The sequence below is a fragment of the Crinia signifera genome, chromosome 6 (genome assembly GCF_055691185.1).
Source record: "Crinia signifera chromosome 6, ASM5569118v1, whole genome shotgun sequence".
Taxonomy (NCBI): Eukaryota; Metazoa; Chordata; class Amphibia; order Anura; family Myobatrachidae; genus Crinia; species Crinia signifera.
This window is the reverse complement of record NC_139222.1, coordinates 90,185,766-90,204,152: the sequence shown is the minus strand read 5'-3', so window position 1 is coordinate 90,204,152 and position 18,387 is coordinate 90,185,766. Positions and strand designations below refer to the sequence as shown.

Here is an 18,387-nt window from a genome sequence, read left to right as displayed (position 1 = left end):
ATAATAATAATTATAATAAAAGTAGATTTGTGCAACAGTTGTTAATTCTTATTTGGGGCTCAATGTTTAATTAGAATCATTGATTCAACAGCATCACCATCTAAAAACAATAGACAAATGACCAGAAATAAATATACTGTATGCGGAGAACATGCATCTATAAATGTGAATATGTGACACGAGTTACAATGTTGTGCGTTTGTTTTTTGCAAAGTACCGGTATATTTTACCAACTGGCAATGAAATGTAGAGCTATTTATCTGTGGCCTCTGCTCAGGACATGCACAGTGCTGGGCCACACTCCACCTCACATGCACCACCTGGAGCTGCTCTACACCAAGCACATTCCACTTAACAGATAAGCGGAACACACTGTGGCAAGACATGGGTATGGGTCATTGCGTCAAGCCCATTTAGGTCGATAGGGCTTAGGTTGACACATGAAATAGGTCGACCTGGCTAAGGTCCACAGGGTCGGAATGTTTACACAAGCATTACGTCGACAATGGGAAGGCTGACAGTTAAAATGTCGACATATGTTTCACATTTATTTTTTTGCCCTGGAATGTCGACATGCACACCAACAAAGTGTACCATGTCCCCTAGCATGGTTTGCCTAGCTTCGAGCACGGTGCCTTGCTGTGCTCGGCACAATTTTATGTTCCCATCACGCCATAGTGGATGGTAGGGTATGAAATACCGCCCGTCGGCACAAAAATATATATATGAAAAAAACTCATGTCCACCTTCAGTGATTGACCCAATGCATGTCAACCTTAAATAGTGCCAACCTAGTTACTGTATCCCAAAGACTTGACCACCCCGGTTTAGAGACTTCTGCCTAGGTGGCTCCTTCCACGTTCTAAATTTCTCTGTGACTGCCCCCTCTGGACAGGCAGGTAAGTTTACGGAGATGGGAGTTCCCCATAGAAACCAATCCAAGCCTACTTCTTATATATTTAGCACCGTTTAGAAGATAACAGAATATTATTGGTTGCTATGGGCTACATCCCAACTCCTATAGAACTCCCATATAAGTAGATTTACCCTGCAGAGTAAACACGTACTTAATATCTAAAAACACAGAGGGGTAGATTTATTAAGCTCGGTGAAGTGACAAACTGTTTTTTATACCGGCCAATCAGCTCCTACCTGTGAAGTTACAGGCTTAGGGCGGGATGTATCAACGCTTACCGTGGCGTTGACATCCCGTTTTCGCGTTCGTCACTTGTTCGCCTGATGTATTAATAAAGTTTTCGTTTTCTGTTGTTGAAAAAACTCCGCCGGGTTGAAGTATCGCGGAGTTTCCGGCGCGAAACATCCTCCCATTGGACAGCATTGTAGCTGAAGCGCTGTGTGATGTATTAACACTCGCAGCGCTCAGCTTCTCTTCCATATAATTCGCCTTATATTGCTGGCGAACTGCAGTTGTGACAGTTCAATTATTAAAGTATAATGTATTTTTACAGTGTGTTATTTACCTTATGAAAAAAGGTTGTGCTGTGGGATGTATTTTACTTGTATGGGAGGCAAGATTGGTTCTTTTTTGGAAGGTGTGAGGCACAGATCATCAGGGCTAGGCAAGAGGCAGTGAGGTGTGAGGCACACTGCCTCTTGCCTAGCCCTGATGATCTGTGCCTCACACCTTCCAAAAAAGAACCAATCTTGCCTCCCATACAAGTAAAATACATCCCACAGCACAACCTTTTTTCATAAGGTAAATAACACACTGTAAAAATACATTATACTTTAATAATTGAAATGTCACAACTGCAGTTCGCCAGCAAGTCAAACAAAAGCTGAGCGCTGCGAGCCGGGGAAACCCAGCCAGCAGCAGGACGCATCTGCGCATGCGCACAAAAAAAAAACCGAAAAGATTCCGACGGAGGTCTGCATTACCGCAGACCTAAGAAACAAGGGGAAAAATCATACATAACGCGGAAAACTCCGCAAAAAGCCTGCGAAAACAGCACGAAAAAAAGGACTCCACTTCACTACAGAAATGCGAGTATTGATAAATCCCGCCCTTAGTTTGAAAAATGACAGGTAGGAGCTGATTGGCCTGTGATAAAAACCAGACAGTTTATCACTTCACCGAGCTTAATAAATCTGCCCCAGAATTACCTACTGGCATTGCTAAAATAAACTGGAATGCTTATTCAAATTTGTCCCAAAATAATAAATAATTAAATGAAATGTGCAGTTTCGAACATAGAAACAGCTACTCCGAGAGCCGCTCGTACAGTTTTTGTACCAGCAAATTCAGCGAAACATGATTTATACCCAAGAAGCCTTTTATGCGATTAAAATGATGTCAAGCAGATGCCTGCCGATTTACACATGGCCTCGCTGATATTACAACCTCTCAACGGGCATGCTTATGAAGTTCTAAAAAGAGATTATAGAAGGAGTTAATTGGAAATACAGGGCTCCTTTCTGCAAATCTCTGCTGGAGCACTCGCTGAACAAAACCAGGACAAATCCCAGTTCAGCCGCAGTGCAAGACAAATCAAGATATGTATAGCTATGCAAAGCAGCTCCGGCATTCCTCCCAACGTGAAGAGAATGCAATGAAAGACCCAGCTGCTGGGACCGCGCCACTCATGCCAGGGGCCAGGTAACAAAGCACAAGATTTACATTCCCCACTTAACATGTCATTTTACCATTTAATGCCAGCCAAAATGCCCCAAATCCCTTTTAAGTGTGGAATGTTTGTGTATTTAATGTATAATCCGATCTGTGGGAGGGTGGAGAAGGGGGCACCTTGAAAACTCACATCTTAATCAAAACAATTTAACCATTATTCAACTAAAGCCACCAAAAAAAAAAAATGTATAATTCGAAAAGCAAACCCTCCCGCAGGGCAGCCCCCAGACAAATGTCATTCTGAGTGCAGCCATTGTAGTTACACACACTGTGGTATCTGCTGCTCACTAGTGTGTAGGTGGCACAGGGCTACACAGTATATACCATTTCACTACAGCATGATAACTATGCACTCTCACCTCACTACACCATCACGCTGAGTACATGCACGGTCACTGTAATGCGCAAACCATGCCGTGTGCAGTGCTATCTGGATGTGCTTCATGGAGGTGTTGCTTTGGTCCAGCCATGAAGAAACCTGCTGCCTGTGGTAGTAAAGATTCTTTTATACCATATTTTTTTCTGCTCCTGGGTCAGGACTACAGTTTTAACGGATTTTCAAATTTCATCAAGATTAAAGTTATGATACTGTACATTGTATTATGAATAATAAGCCAATAAATGTAGCAATATTTTCATTTTGAACATAAGTAAATTAATTACATGGATAGATTTCCTTTATTGCTAATAACCTGCGATGTCCATTTTCTGTATCATTTTGGAGTATTTTAATTTACTATCATTTCCATAGTCATAGCCAGACTGGATTTTAAAGCAAGTCTGTCGTCACAGTGTGGCCAATCACGGAGCCAACTTTCCGGGTATGGCAACACTGGTGTCCCAACCGGTGAAGGGCAGGGAGTCGCCACCTCCTGCTGCTAGTGTCTTCTCTTCTGGCTCCTACCTCCGTCAGCTTCATAGCACCCAGTGTGACATTTAAAGGGCCAGATGAGCCAAAAGTTATTATTGGTGCCAGATTTGTATTCTGCCTATAAGAGGAAGTACCTGGGATCACACCTGTGTCCGAGTATACGCTCATACCTCCAAATAGCTCCAGCGTATTTGCTATTGGCTACTTGTTACTGATCTTAGTGACCTAACTCCACCTACTGTTTGCCGGTTCCTGCTTGGCTTCCTTGAGACCCGATTCTGCCTCCTCCCAGGTATGCCACTGTTGGTTCTGACCTGGCTTGCCGATTTTATATCTCTACCTTGCACAATGTACGTCCAGCTCTACCCCGTGTATACCAATGCCTGTACCATTAAACCCAGACAGAGGACATGACCTGTGTTTGGTATGCCGTTTCTCATTGCTTCAGCTTTAAGCTTGCTGCTCATTTTAAATGCACGTTTGAACTGCCCAAAGAACCTGTGGAGATGGGGAAGTCAGGTCTACCTCTCAAGGAGAGGGAAAGGAGGTTAAAGAGTAAGTTGTGCCTGTACTGTGGTGATCCAAGCATCCAGAAAATGAGAAGGCCTAAGCAAATGAGTGGTGGCAAGAAAACACAGAGGGAATGAGAAGCAAAATCAGATCCCCCACACTCTGTGAAATCTTGTGGCTGGCTGCACACTAGTGCAATTTGGCTACTTTTCACCCTGACTGTTGGGTCCAAGAATCATGTGAAAAGTGGCAAAATCACATGTGTTTGATATCAGATATGATGTTTGGACATGCTGCACATCCGACTCAACAGAAGGGAATTGGAAAGCATACAATATATTGTATGAGATTCTCTTCAATGGGGATCTGTTGTGACTTCTTCCCTTGGAAACGTTGCCGTAGTGTATGGCTCTGAAAAAGCAGGGAATCTATCTTACAGTGTCTCTGCACAGTCTTTTCAGATGTGATAAGTAAGTAAGGAAGCATGATGCATGCTCCCAATACTTACATTAAACTCGCTGCGAGTTATATGAGTGAGTATAGACCTCAAGAACACATCATATAATACCCTGCCGTTTTCTTCTTACAAGTGAGAATGCTCTACCATAATGAAAGATGCAGGAAAACAGCAAATATCAAACAAATATCAAAAATGCAATGCAATGCAAATATCAAAAATATCTTCAGCGCCACACAAATTCACCCTGCACAACAGAGGAACTGGTTATCTTTCAGGGTTGTCTTGCAGCTGCATTTCTGCTACACTAAAATAGAATCTTCTGCCAAAAAGCATCTTCGTTTAACAGAACCTAATACACTGCTGACGTGGGTTAAAAATAAATAACTAAAAAAAAAAAAATACAGCAAGTTTGAAATGAGTCAGTGTTTGTTCATACAGTAGCTTCAGTGGGGCTGAACAAAGGCCAGTTTTAAGTTTACAGATCCATGTAAATGTAATAAATGTAATAAATTTAATAAATTTAATACTTGGGTATACATGTTCATTTGCCACAAAGACAGGATCTATTTTTGCTTTCTAGATTTTTCCCTTTACCATTGGTTAGGTCATCTATATTTCAGATTTGTCTGTGACAACAAGCGATACTGGTGTCATTTCAAATTTATGATTTTTTTGGGTGAGATTCTCCAGAGGCATCAAAAATGGCAGCTTCTCTGCAGTGACAGGAGCAGTGTGACAGTATACAGCAGCATTTGGCTTCTGTCACTGAGAAGGAGCAGGCAGTGATTCTGGGAACAACCCAGAGTAATGTAAATAGGAGATGGGCTTCCCATGAGGCAACTTTCCAATTCCTATGCAAACAGGGCCTAACGTGAAGCCACACCCCTGGATTTCTTTTACCCTCCCTCTGCGTAAGCAGGTGGATTCTTGACTTGTACCTGGTGTCACCAACCGTGGTGCGGCCAGTAGATTTTCAATTACATTTTTACATATTTATACATGGATCATCAAATGAGTTCAATTAAATGCAAGTTGGTTGCCCCAAACAATTTTTGCAGTGAATTTGCAATCACATCGCAGCTGCAATTGAATGTAAAAGTAGCAGTGCTTTTCCCAGCAAGTGGAGATGAACAGGTAGGAAAAAAATCTTTGTTTTATTGTAAAAATGTGGGGACATGGCCTCATTCAGAGATGGTTAGTAATGCAGCCACAACTGCAGCTGATGTCTCAACAGCAGTTGCCGAAATATGCATATGATAATCTCAGCCTTCCCTTTGTGTTCCACTAAAGCGATGAGGTATAGGAGTGCGGAGACACCCACTTTCACTACGGTGGTCTGTGCAACATCGATGGAAACTGCACACACTGCAATATCGATGCAACCATCAACAGTTGCGGTAACCTTGGGTCGACTTCATCCATTCTCCTCAAATCCAACCAAACATGGACTCTGAAGCTGTGTATTTGTTATTGGGTATGCAGCAACTTTCCCAGACAGGGCCTGGATACTCCCAATACATGCTTTTTCAAACAGCTCCTTTTTTGCAATCACTTTATGGCACCTTCCAGTCTACACCATACAACAGTTATGATACCATTGGACAATTCATTTTGCATGTGGGTAAGGCATTGTCCATGTAAGCTTTCATCCTAGCCCACGCTCTACAATAATATAATATATTTGAAGTTTTAATGATAGGCGGCCGACTATTCATTGGAAATTATTATTGATTCTATTAAAAGGTTATTAATTAATTTACACTTGTGTTGAGCAGTGATTCAGACCATCATGCACCTATACTATAAGCGCAGTTTTTATTATAGTTTTGATCCACGCTCTACAATGCCTGCAATGTCCTGCTGGTCCCATCCCCATGCACTCACCAGAATGTTCCCTCCCGGACAAAGGAGTAGAAAAGTATGAAAGTATGATCTACTATTAAACCCCTTCACTGGCAATCCTGGAGATGTTCCGGGCTAGGCTTCAGTGGTAACACTAGCATTCCCGGGATTGCCACTGTCTCCCCCTCCTGGCTGTGTGTGGCGTGAACTTGCTAAGGTCACACAGCCGGTGTTCTGGGGGATAGGCCGTGGCTGATTTAGTGCATAGCAGCGCTGCCCGGTCCTGGAAAACACTGTGGGTTTTTTTTTTTATTGGGAGCGCGCCCCCCCCCCCCCCCCCAAAAAAAAAAACTGCCCTGTGTTGAGCACACTACACACACTAGTGAAGGTGTTAATGAAAAATGCTATAATCAGTCATTTGAAACCTAAAAGGAACCTTCAGTGCTTTCCTTATGGTCAATGACAGCCTTCTATATGGTCCTGCTGTCTTATTTGAATATCATTCTGGAGGTCCACAATTTCCCCTACTGTTTCATGCTCTTTTGCCTACTTACTATGAAAAAAAGTTGCACATTCATAGTGCAAGTCCTAATTGAATTTCATATTTACGGGTGCACGCTCTGCCACCATGTCACAAGTGCCTATTGAATTTACCATGACACCAAAACTTGAATAGTGTTTAAAAATAGAAGCAATTCTAGATTAATTAATGAATATATAGTGTGTTTTACAACAAAGTTGTAATTAATTGTAACATTAGCACATCGTTGTACTTCCTTAACTTATGATTGTGTCTCAAGTTACCAAGAAATACTTCTGATTGACGGTTTGGTGAACAATCCCTGAAATATTAGTGACAGGCCGGTTGGTGCATAGTCACTGGCACATTTCTATTGACTGCGTAGATAGAAGATACAGTCAATGATATACAGGGATGGATTTCAGCTCATATCTGTAGTAGACAGAGCACTTACAGTATTTCCAGCAAGCTACAGTATGCTCAGATTAATTTAGAGACAGCCATTAGTAAACGATAAATGATTCAGACTTGATAAAAATCCACTTTGATCCAAAAACCAGAAATCAAAGTATGCTATTTCTGTCTGAGTATTTAGGGCACGGAGCATCCAGTATGATTGGCAAGCTGTGGTGAATCAACAGAACATAAGAGGACTATATAACATCACCGCAGGGTATTGTTTTCTTAAACATCCATCAATTAATCTGTAAGAAGAGGTCAAGAACTCAGGTCTGTGTTTGGACATAAACCTCATGAATGGCCTCCCAGGGATTATGAATCCCAAATATTTAAAATGCATTACCCTGCACGTAGTGATTTATAGAGGCTTCCATGCAGCCTTGTCACTGGGCGTACACAAGGGACAACTGTATGTGTGATATAGAGGTTTCCAATCATTTGCAGATTGCAGTAAGGCTGCTATTCCTGGCTTGCACAACTGCACAATTCATCCTGAAATTGACTTAGGATGGATTAAGTATAAATGGGAGCCGCAGCTCGACAATCACAAGATCACTGAATATAAGGGAGGCCAGGATGCAGTAAGACTCAATAGCTGATCACAGACTCACAACTCAGCCACAAAGCAGTGATGAACAAGTAGTCTTATGGTAGTACAGAAATACAAAAAGGCAATGCATATGCTTACCACACCTAAAGGCGAGAGTTATTCACATCTAGAGGGGTATTCAATCCCCGCCAATATTTCTGATGGGGGAAATAGTGTCTGGCCCCTATTCAATGCAGTCTTTCCCGACAGCATTGAAGAAACATTGCGTCAGAACGGACCAGACTTTAAAAGCCATCAGGCCTGTTTTGCCAAGAAGGCCATGGATTGTGGAGATCACGGCTGTATCTCGACAATCCACAGCCGTATATGCGGACATGCCCCCTTTTCGCAGATCAGCAGGTGGGACATTGAATCCCGCCTGCCGATAAACAGGCGAGCGGGCCAAAAACGGGCCATTGTCATGACTGTCAGCATGACTGTCAGGGGGTACCAACAGTTGTAACCCGGGATTAAATACCCCCCTAGTGGTTTTTGCCCAAAATATAAGCACTATGAAGCGTTGCATAAATGTAGAATGTGGACATTGTTGAAATGTTGACATTGAGCATTTCTGTGTGTGCAGAAAGTTGATATGTTCTCACAGCTGTCTGAAATGGCAACATGTGTGTGATAGGCTAAAGGCTCATACACACGGGGCAATGTATATAAGCCTTGTGTGCTGAGCGATCTAGTCCAGTCCGATCACTCAGCACACAGGGCTTGCTAGATCTTCCATACACACATAGCGATGTGTGTATTTGCGATCTGTGCTAACCAGTGTTCTCTGTTAAAAACAAAGGCGATTTGACTAGATTCTGACTACAGGGGTGATTTTGGTTGACACGTAGCGATGCGAAGTTCGCAGTGCTGCGTGTCTTTTTAAGCCCAACTGCAGGGATATCTGCCCCCCCCTCGCACGCCACAATCCATGTATGGCTGCAAATGGATGTTTTGCATAAACATCGTTTTGCAGCCACTGACCATCGAATGATGTGGTCAGTACACACAAAACTAAGACACTCTCAGGTGTCTTAGTTTTACGTGTATACTGTGGGAGGATAGGGCGGGCAGCTGACTTCCCGTGATGTCATCATCGAGGCATTTTCATGAGAATGCCCATGAAAACGCTGTGCGTTCCTACGGGTGAATCCCCAGGCCCGCTCCCCTCGGCCGCAGTCTTGTGTGCGAGAGCCCAGCGAACATTCTGTTCGTCATGGACGCTCGCATATAGCGTATGCACACATTAAAAATATTGCGCTCCCAAGGGAATTCGCATGAGAGCGCATGAATCAGAATCACCCCCTACATGTAGTGAAGATCTAGTCAGGCAATGGCAATGCGCATCACTCAGTGGCATGCACACGGAGGGATCTGTCCTCCATTTCTAAACAAATTAGTCAGTGTGTGTGCACTAGGGTGAGGCATAGGCTGTGGGAGGGTAGGTAAGGATTAGTCAGAATCACTACCAGAAGGGCCATCATCACCTAACCACCGATGCTGGAAGACACTGCTGGAGCTGCCAGACCCGTTGGACCAGATAAGACACCACTAGACCACCAGGGATGGTTTTTTGGCTTCTGCCTGGCGACGTTTACAATCATGTGGACATTCTTAGGGTGAGAGAATGGCAACAAACTATACCACTCATTCTAGAAGAATAATCGGTACTCTTTACCTAGAACGGCGCCAGCGATTGAAATCGCGGGCGTCGGGGGTAAAAATCGCGGTGATCGCGGTCATCGCGGGTAAATCGGGATGGCCACGATGCCCGCGATCACCGCGATTTTCCCATAGGGAACAATGTTAAAACGGCTGATTGACCGCGATTTTACTGTTAAATGCCTCAATGGACCCGATTTGGGGCCAAATAGGCCAAATTAACCCTTGAATGTCCCCCCAAATGTTTAACGCCACCCCACGATCCACGCCAACCCGAAGCGTGGCGAGCGCAGCGAGCCCGCGAGGGGCGGCGGTACGCGTCCTCCGACCTTTTCATGCCCTACTATCCACTAGGGCGTGGTGTGAGAATATAATAGTGTGGCGAGCGCAGCGAGCCACCGAGCCCGAAGCGTGGCGAGCGCAGCGAGCCCCGCGAGGGGACGCGGATGCCTTCACAGGTAGACGCGTCCCCTCGCGGGCTTCACAGGTGTCCACCTTGCCACGGACACCTGTGAAGCCCGCGAGGGGACGCGTCTACCTGTGAAGGTATCCGCGTCCGCTCGCCACGCTTCGGGCTCGGTGGCTCGCTGCGCTCGCCACACTATTATATTCTCACACCACGCCCTAGTGGATAGTAGGGCATGAAAAGGTCGGAGGACGCGTACCGCCGCCCCTCGCGGGCTCGCTGCGCTCGCCACGCTTCGGGTTGGCGTGGATCGTGGGGTGGCGTTAAAAATTTGGGGGGACATTTAAGGGTTAATGGGCTCTGTGGCCCATTTAACATTGATTCCTATGGCCAAATCGGGTGGATTGAGCCATTTAACAGTAAAATCGGGTCCATCGCGCCTTTTAACATGGATTCCTATGGGAAATCGGGAGCATTGCGTCGCGGGCATCGCGGGTACATTTATGGACGGCCGCGACGCGACCGACACGATTTCAAAGTTTAACATTGGTTTCAATGGGAAATCGCGGGCATCGCGTCGGTCGCGTCGCGGCCATACATAAATGTACCCGCGATGCCCGCGACGGGCGCCCTTCTAGGTAAAGAGTACCGAATAATCTACTATGTCTTTCCTGTACCAGTCTGTCTGCATTCTGTTTGTGAAAGCAACAGTGAGTGACGTATTTCTGAACAGACACACCTTATAAGCATGTACAGTGTAAGCTTATCTGGAGTATGCACATTACTACTAGGGGTTAGTTCCTCCATTATAACCAACTCTCACCATCACACTGTGGGGAGATTAAGGAAAATGTTACCTTATAGAATATTTCATATTTATGGATTTCCTTATGGTGCTTTCTTATACAGTATTACTCACTCCATTAAAGAGGAACACTATTGTTAGGTTCTGTTAGTACATCTACATACTGTACCTTGAATGATAGAGTGGAGTCCTTGTTGCATTATCCAGTTGCAGTTGTACAAAAAAAAGGCATATTTCTATTATTTGTTAAATCAGTGTAAAAATTAAATAATAATAATAATTATACACAAGAATGCTACGAACAACTCAAAAGTCTTGAGGCCCCATACACTACTTCGACTACTCCATGGGGAGAAGTCGCAGCCAATCCCCCTTGAACCACCTGGGCAGCAAGATGACATATGATATATCGTATGTGGTCCTTTTGTATACAATATATCTTGGGGGTTATTCTGGTTGCGAATTCGCATCCTTGCCGGTCAACCAGATCCCGCCTTGTGAATGGTGGTACAGGTGGAAAGGGTGATTCGCTCGCAGGGCGAGCACAGTAACATCCATTAGCAGGCTTGTGACGGCGACCATGGAATGACGGTGAAGGCGTACACATATAAAAGTGACTCTGAAGTCACTTACATATATACGTGGACGCTCGGGAGGGAAGTGGGCAGGCAGCTGACATCCAGTGATGTCTCATGGGAACGCCAATGAAATGCTGGGTGTTCCCATATGCTAATGGACCGCAACCACGCCCTCCACCAGGGACAGGTGCGTGCACCCAGCAAACTGGGTGGGTACACGTGACCTGCGTCTGGACATGCTCAGAAATTACCACAGGCATCTGCAGACGCAAAACATCGGACCCCTTGAGAATGAAGGGGTCCATATGCACAGACAAACCTGAATAAGGTCCCATATGCATTCCTATCCCCGCTGCTGGGAGACTATTCAAGTCGGAGGTCGAACGTGCAGCATCTCAGATCTCCGACCGCGCATCGGATGTTAAACGCATGGGCTTTGTCCACTTTCGCCTAATTTTTAAGCCTTATCAATCGAAATGGGGTGAAAAGTGGCCAAATCGCACTAGTGTATGTCTAGCATTAGCCATTAGCAGTAGTTAAAACAAATATATGGAAATGTTTAAACCAAGGAAGTGGTGATCTTGGGCAGGCAGAACAGAATCTTCCTGATATACTTTTTCCTCCCTTTTCCTCCCTCTTTTTGACAACAGTATCCACAAATGTAAGAGAAGTATGATTTTATGGGGTGCTTACATAAACACAAGAACTAGGAGTGCTTGATGTTTATGTCACACAATTAGGTATACCTGCGCGGATATAAGGGGTTATTCGGATTTGCTCGGTCCAACACGCATTGCAATGGGGAACAGATGTTTTAGCTGTGCGCATTTTTGTGCATGTGCATATACTAGGTGCGAGCGGGAATGGCGAACTACTAGCTTGCCGTACCGTTCGCATCCACCAGTGCGGGCGGAAGGCATGGGGCGGTGGCGAGTGGACGCAGCCACAGGAGCACCCAGCATTTCATGGGTGTTCCCATGAAAACGCTGGGCGTTCCCAAGGAAATTAGGCAGTGACGCAGCTGGAGGGGGCAGGCAGCTGCCCACCATGTCCATGTACAGGGAACACACAAAGCTAAGGTACCAAAATTCGCAGCGCAGCGTGTGGACTAGAATAAGGTCCATAATAATTAATTTTTTTTTTTAAATGTCATGAAAGACATTTGTGGAACATCAAGACTTTTTAAATGTAGAAAATATCACCATTGTGTCTTATCAGAAGACAACTGACAAACTGTAGATGCTGCACCAATGAACATTTTTATAAGTAATGAGGCAGCTACAGTATTTTTGTGTCAATTTCGCAATAATGTTGTAACAGTTTTACAAGGAGGAAGATTAGAGGATTGAAATATCCAAGGCTGTGTGTTACAGATATCAACTTTCACAAAAAGTCCAAATTCACTTTGTACACGGTCACTAGGTCGACATTCATTAGGTCGACCGTGTTATTATGTCGACATGGGTTTCTCACGTTTTTTTAACCGACATGTGCCAACATCTAGTATTTCATGCCCTACCATCCACTAGGGTGTGGAGGAAGTACAAAATATAGTGTGCTGAGCGTAGCGAGAAACCATGCCCTGGAGTATGGCGTGCGCAGTGCACCGATACAGTTGCCCTGTCAACTGTGTCGACATTCGGTACAAAAAACCTGAACATCCCATGTCGACCTAAAGCTTGTGTCAACCCTCAATGGTCGACCCAATGATCCCAACCCATTCACTTTTAGAAAATGTACTTACCTCCTAACTACCTGGTGATTTCTCTTTCTCTGATCAAAGTTTTGTGGAGCTGGGTACAAACTACACGAGGTTCTTGAACGATATGCAGGATAAGGATATTGTTAACAATATCATCATTCATATCGTTAAGTATGTACCCACTATATTATCAATGATATATGTTGAGATGTGACTTATGTCAACATTTTCATGCATTGACCATTGCTATGTCGACATATTGCTTGCAGCAACCTGTCCTAGTGCATGTCAACATTTTGCCTGTCGACCAATAGTGGTCCACCTATTGACTGGACCTAACAACCAGATACAATTACTGATAATGAGAAAACATTTTTTTCCATAAATACACAACAAAACAAACAGAAGGAAAACATCTACAGTGAGAACAATTTCAGACCACCATTTCTTTCAATAATAAATAAATATGATTTTTGTTAAAGATGTTTTAAAAACATAGTAAAAATGTCACTGTACTAAAACATAAATAGATAGTACCCCTGACATTATGAGCATAGAGTCCCATTTCTATAAACTAACTGCTCTCATCAGTAGGAACCAGCTTCATGTGCGCATTAACCATTTATACTGTGGCTGGATCTCACTACCCTGCTCACCCCTCTGTAACCCCAGGGGGCAATTAAGTGCCTGTGCATAATTAGTGTCTATGGAATAGCGCACATGGCGATCTGCTAATGTGCAAACAACTGGAAGCCCCATGGGCAGATTTGTACTGCCTGAGAAAATATGATCTCAACCTTCCATGTTCCCACACACTATAAAACACTGAAGCCTTTTGTGATCAAACAAACTCTCACTCTACTGTACATCAGTGGTTCCCAACCCTGGTCCTCAAGTACCCCCAACAGTGCACGCTTTCCAGGTCACCCGGCAGGTGTACTCATTATTCAGGCACATTTTAAAAGAACCACAGGTGGAGCTACTGTAAATATTTTGCCTGTGATTCTGTGTGGAGACCTGGAAAATGTGCACTGTTGGGGGTCCTTGAGGACCAGGGTTGGGAACCACTGCTCTACATCATATAAATATGATTTCCAGTGCCATGAAGCCAACAGAATGCTTCATGCGTTGAATAAAGATCTAATACAAACAGCACACAACTTTGCTATCAAACATTATCATTACCTGCATACTGTATTGCAGATTTTAAAAGCACAATTATCATTAACTTACCAATAATGCAGAATATGGGTGCAGCAGAAGGACAAATGTATGTTTACCCCAGTGATGGCTAACCTTGACACTCCAGCTGTTGTTGAACTACACATCCCAGCATGCCCTGCTACAGTTTTACTATTTGGCCATGCTAAAATTGATGCAGGGCATGCTGGGATGTGTAGTTCAACAACAGCTGGAGTGTCAAGGCTAGCCATCACTGGTTTACCCCATGAAGCTTGGAAAGGAACAGCACTGAGGTGTATAACCTTTTACTCACTTCATAGCAACTGGATAATATTTCCTTATGGGGATATATTGGTCAGAGGATGGTAACTATAGAGGATGTAGTATTGATATAATTAGAATGTAAGCCATATGAGATGGTGCATGTGTATATTTATCTGTAAGAAATGTTTCCATGAGAGCCCCAATTTGTAGAGATCAATAAGACGGTGCACTCAATGGACTTGTATAGCAGCAGCAGAGTTTATTCATTGATAAGCCATGATGAATGAGAGTGTCTATACAGAATTTCAACACGCGAAGATGAAATTATTCAATGTTAAAATACTTTTGGTAAAACAGGGACAAGCAGATAGTATAGGAGTAAAGAGAAAAATGGGGTTCATATCAATACAGTGTGTGTGTGGGGGGGGAGATAGACAGACTGAGCACAATGTATTTTGGGTCATTCCGTGAAAAAGTCCTTTTCGGGTAATGTTTGTTACCAGTTTTCATGACAAGCTTTGCATCAAAATTAAAGCACATAACGTACCACACCAACAACCTTTAGTTTGCACAAAATAATCAGACACATGCTCAATTAATACATTTCACATGATCTTTTTAGTCAAACATGTAACGTTTGTTACCATGGAATCATCCATTTGTATAATATTGTATCTGGAATAAAACACAGCGGTGAACCGATATTACAGTATATATACAGTAAGTGTTCTAAATTATAATAAAGGAAGAGGAGAAGAGTCTGCAGGAAAACATGCAACATAGGGTATGAACCCATTATTGTATGGTTCAAGTGTATAATAGAGTTTGCATATATACTGTAATTCATACAGTGCACATAAAAAAAGCCAATGCTGTTTACTCTATACACAATTATAAAATGTTACAGTTCCAATAGTTGCATATACAAAGTTATACAATCATTTTGTATATAAAGTTATACATCCCTGTATGTACACACACAAAAAAAATCAGATATAGCGGCATATACAATTATAATATATTCAAAAACATTAAGTTATAGTCCCTGCAGCTTAATTTACACAATCATATATTTCTCTACAGCCAAGTGGTCTGAGTATTCACTTACGCAGTTCCTAGTTGTGCACATCTATACACTGAAATACACACAAACTTATAAAGTCCCCATGGCTGCATAGTTATACAGTTCATATACTTGCATGTGGCTATATAGTTTCCATTGCTGCATATGTACACAAATACACTTAAATATATACACTCATATAGCAGTAACACAGTTCCTATAGGTGCATACACAATCGGTCATACAGTATATCTACAGTTATATAGTTCATACAGCTCAGCTGCATATCATTTATTCAATACAGCTACTAGCAGTATATTGATACACTCCGTATAGCTACATATGTAGTTATACAATAATTATATATGTATACATACGGAGCCATACAGTCCCTATAGCTGCATTTGTAGAGTTGTATACAGTATGTATACATACATAGATAGCTATAGAGTCCCTATGGAGTTATACTATATGTATACATACATACAGAGCTATACAGTGCCTAAGGCTGCATATGTAGTTATACAATATATGTATACATACCTGTATACATACATAGCTATAAAGTCCCTATAACTGCATAGGTAGCGTTATACTTTAATACTACAGTATATGTATACGTACAGAGCTATACAGTCCCTATAGTTATACAATTCCACAATATATGCATGCATACCGTTTTATACAGTCCCTGTAGCTGCACATGTACACAGTCACACAATAGTTGTATAGAGTGCAGTATGTATATACACAGATGTATGCAGTCGTTGTTGCTAGTTACAGATGTATATAGCACCGGTACAGTACCTGCATGATCTGACAGCTCCCCCAATTAGCGCAGCTCCCTGCACTCTGCCTCCGGCACCCAGTGCAGAGTCGCGGCTGCTATCAGTGCAGCCCAACTTCGGCGCAGGTGTCACAGCCCGGGCACCGTCACTGAACAGAACGAGCCGGAGAGCTGACGGCCCAGCGGCTGCTGCTGTGTGTGAGAGATCCCCGGCAGCAGCTACCGGCAGCAGCACCGCCCCATACCGCCCACTAGGCGGAGACATGGAGCACCTCCTGAGAAAAGGCGTATCCACCTGTCTCTGGCCGCTGTGTGGGTGTGGACGGTATGGGGTTCAGACACAGTCAATGCACAGTATTCAAAATAATAACAGTACATATATCGCCTATTTACAGAAGGACAAGTGCATGTAAAACAAAGAATGTGTATAGATAATAACATACCTCCCAACATGACCCTCTCCAGAAGAGACGCAATGCTCTGCTCCTGGACTTCCCTCAATGCATGATTGCCATCACCTGTTTCAAACAGGTTAATTGATAAGAAAAATGTTTAAAAGCAAGTGATGGCAATTATACATTGAGAGGAAAGTCCAGGTGTAGAGCATTGTGTCCCCCGTGTAGAGGGTCAGTAGGGGGTCTGAACATAGTAGTACAGCCATAGAAAACAAGCAGGGTATGTATCCACAGAACACACAGTTTATACAGTAAAAAAAACAGCCAAGGTCGTAACTACAATAGGTGCAGGGAGTGCAGCAGCTATGGGGCCCTCCTTCCTTCCCTATAAAAGTAATATGTGCTATATACATTTTTTCAACATTGGGTTGTACAAAGGGGCCCATGCAAACCTTTGCTATGGGGCCTACAAATATCTAGTCAAACCACTGAAAACAGTATACTGTATGTAAAGCATATGCACCATAGTTGCCTACCCTCCTGCTTTTAGCGGGAGTGTCCCGCTTTTTTAATCTTTCTCCCGGTCCCCCGGAAAGTCCCGGGATCCTCCCGGTTTTTCAGCCTTCTTGCTGAAAAATTGGACTGCGCATGCTTAAAGTACCGGGGGCAGGTGCCAGCAGCGACCAGCATGATGTCATCTTGACATACCCGGCGTCGCTGTCCTCTTAAATGACAGCCGCCGCGGAGACTGGGGAGCGTGAGCTACGGTATTCTCTCAAATGTAATTTGGATAGCTCCACCCATGGCCCGCCCCATTTATGTATCATAAAGGAGGCGGGATCATGGGCGGAGCTATCTAAGCTGCCCTCTCCAGCAAAGGAGAGCTGAGAAGTCGGCAACTATGATATGCACAGAACACTTTAGCGGGGTACATACTGGGCAATATGTTGTCCGATCGGACAGTTTGGCAATTGCGCATAACACTCAGTTAAGTGTGTATACGCTTCTGCGGTTGATTGCGATAATGCTAGGTCTGATGTGCCGCATATAACACCTAGTGACTTTACGTGCAACACAATCCATGTTAAAGAAGGATGGAACAGCGATCGTTCTGTCCTTCTCTAACATCGCTCAATGTGTACCTAGGTTCTGATATGTCGTTCTGACATATCAGCTGGGTACATATCGCTTCAGTGTGTACCCAGCTTAGATGTGTATTCAGAATTAAATGCCATTTGGCTAAATGCAATTCTCTGTCTGTTATCAGAGTTGCCACATCGATGAAGAAACAGAACCTCAAACATCCTCTTGTTAGCAGTGCGGTTGTTGTAAAGCTGGGTACACATTACTTGATACTGTATATTGGAAGATTTGTTGATTTGAGCCTAATTGGAACTACAAATCATCCACATCATCTAGTGTGTACTCACTATTACACACTCTCGAGTCTCGCTCCTTGCATCCTTGCAGTACAGGAAGATCTGAACATATCTATAAGTAACAAGGCAAAACGAGGGCAGCATAGGCCAGAGTGCAGTTAAGAGCCCGGGGATTTGGGGGTTAAACGCAGATTGTAATGCAGCACAGAGCAGTGTGTGATTCATAGGCAGGTTAGCATGTGGTGCATCTGGGCCAATCAGCACCGAGA

The 18,387-nt window shown here is 43.6% G+C and overlaps 1 protein-coding gene across 4 annotated transcripts in view; it reads right to left on the bottom strand.

Moving 5' to 3' along the window:
- The window catches only part of SULF2 (sulfatase 2), a 306,266-nt gene extending 289,699 nt beyond the window's left edge, over positions 1-16,567 (bottom strand). For 3 of the 4 annotated variants that reach the window (XM_083146420.1, XM_083146421.1, XM_083146424.1), the window contains exon 1: positions 16,365-16,566. The gene's annotated coding sequence lies outside the window, so the exon portion shown is untranslated. Of the gene's footprint in view, positions 1-16,364 lie in introns of all 4 variants that reach the window. The other variant, XM_083146425.1, reaches the window with a different exon arrangement.
- Positions 16,568-18,387: the final 1,820 nt, after the last annotated feature.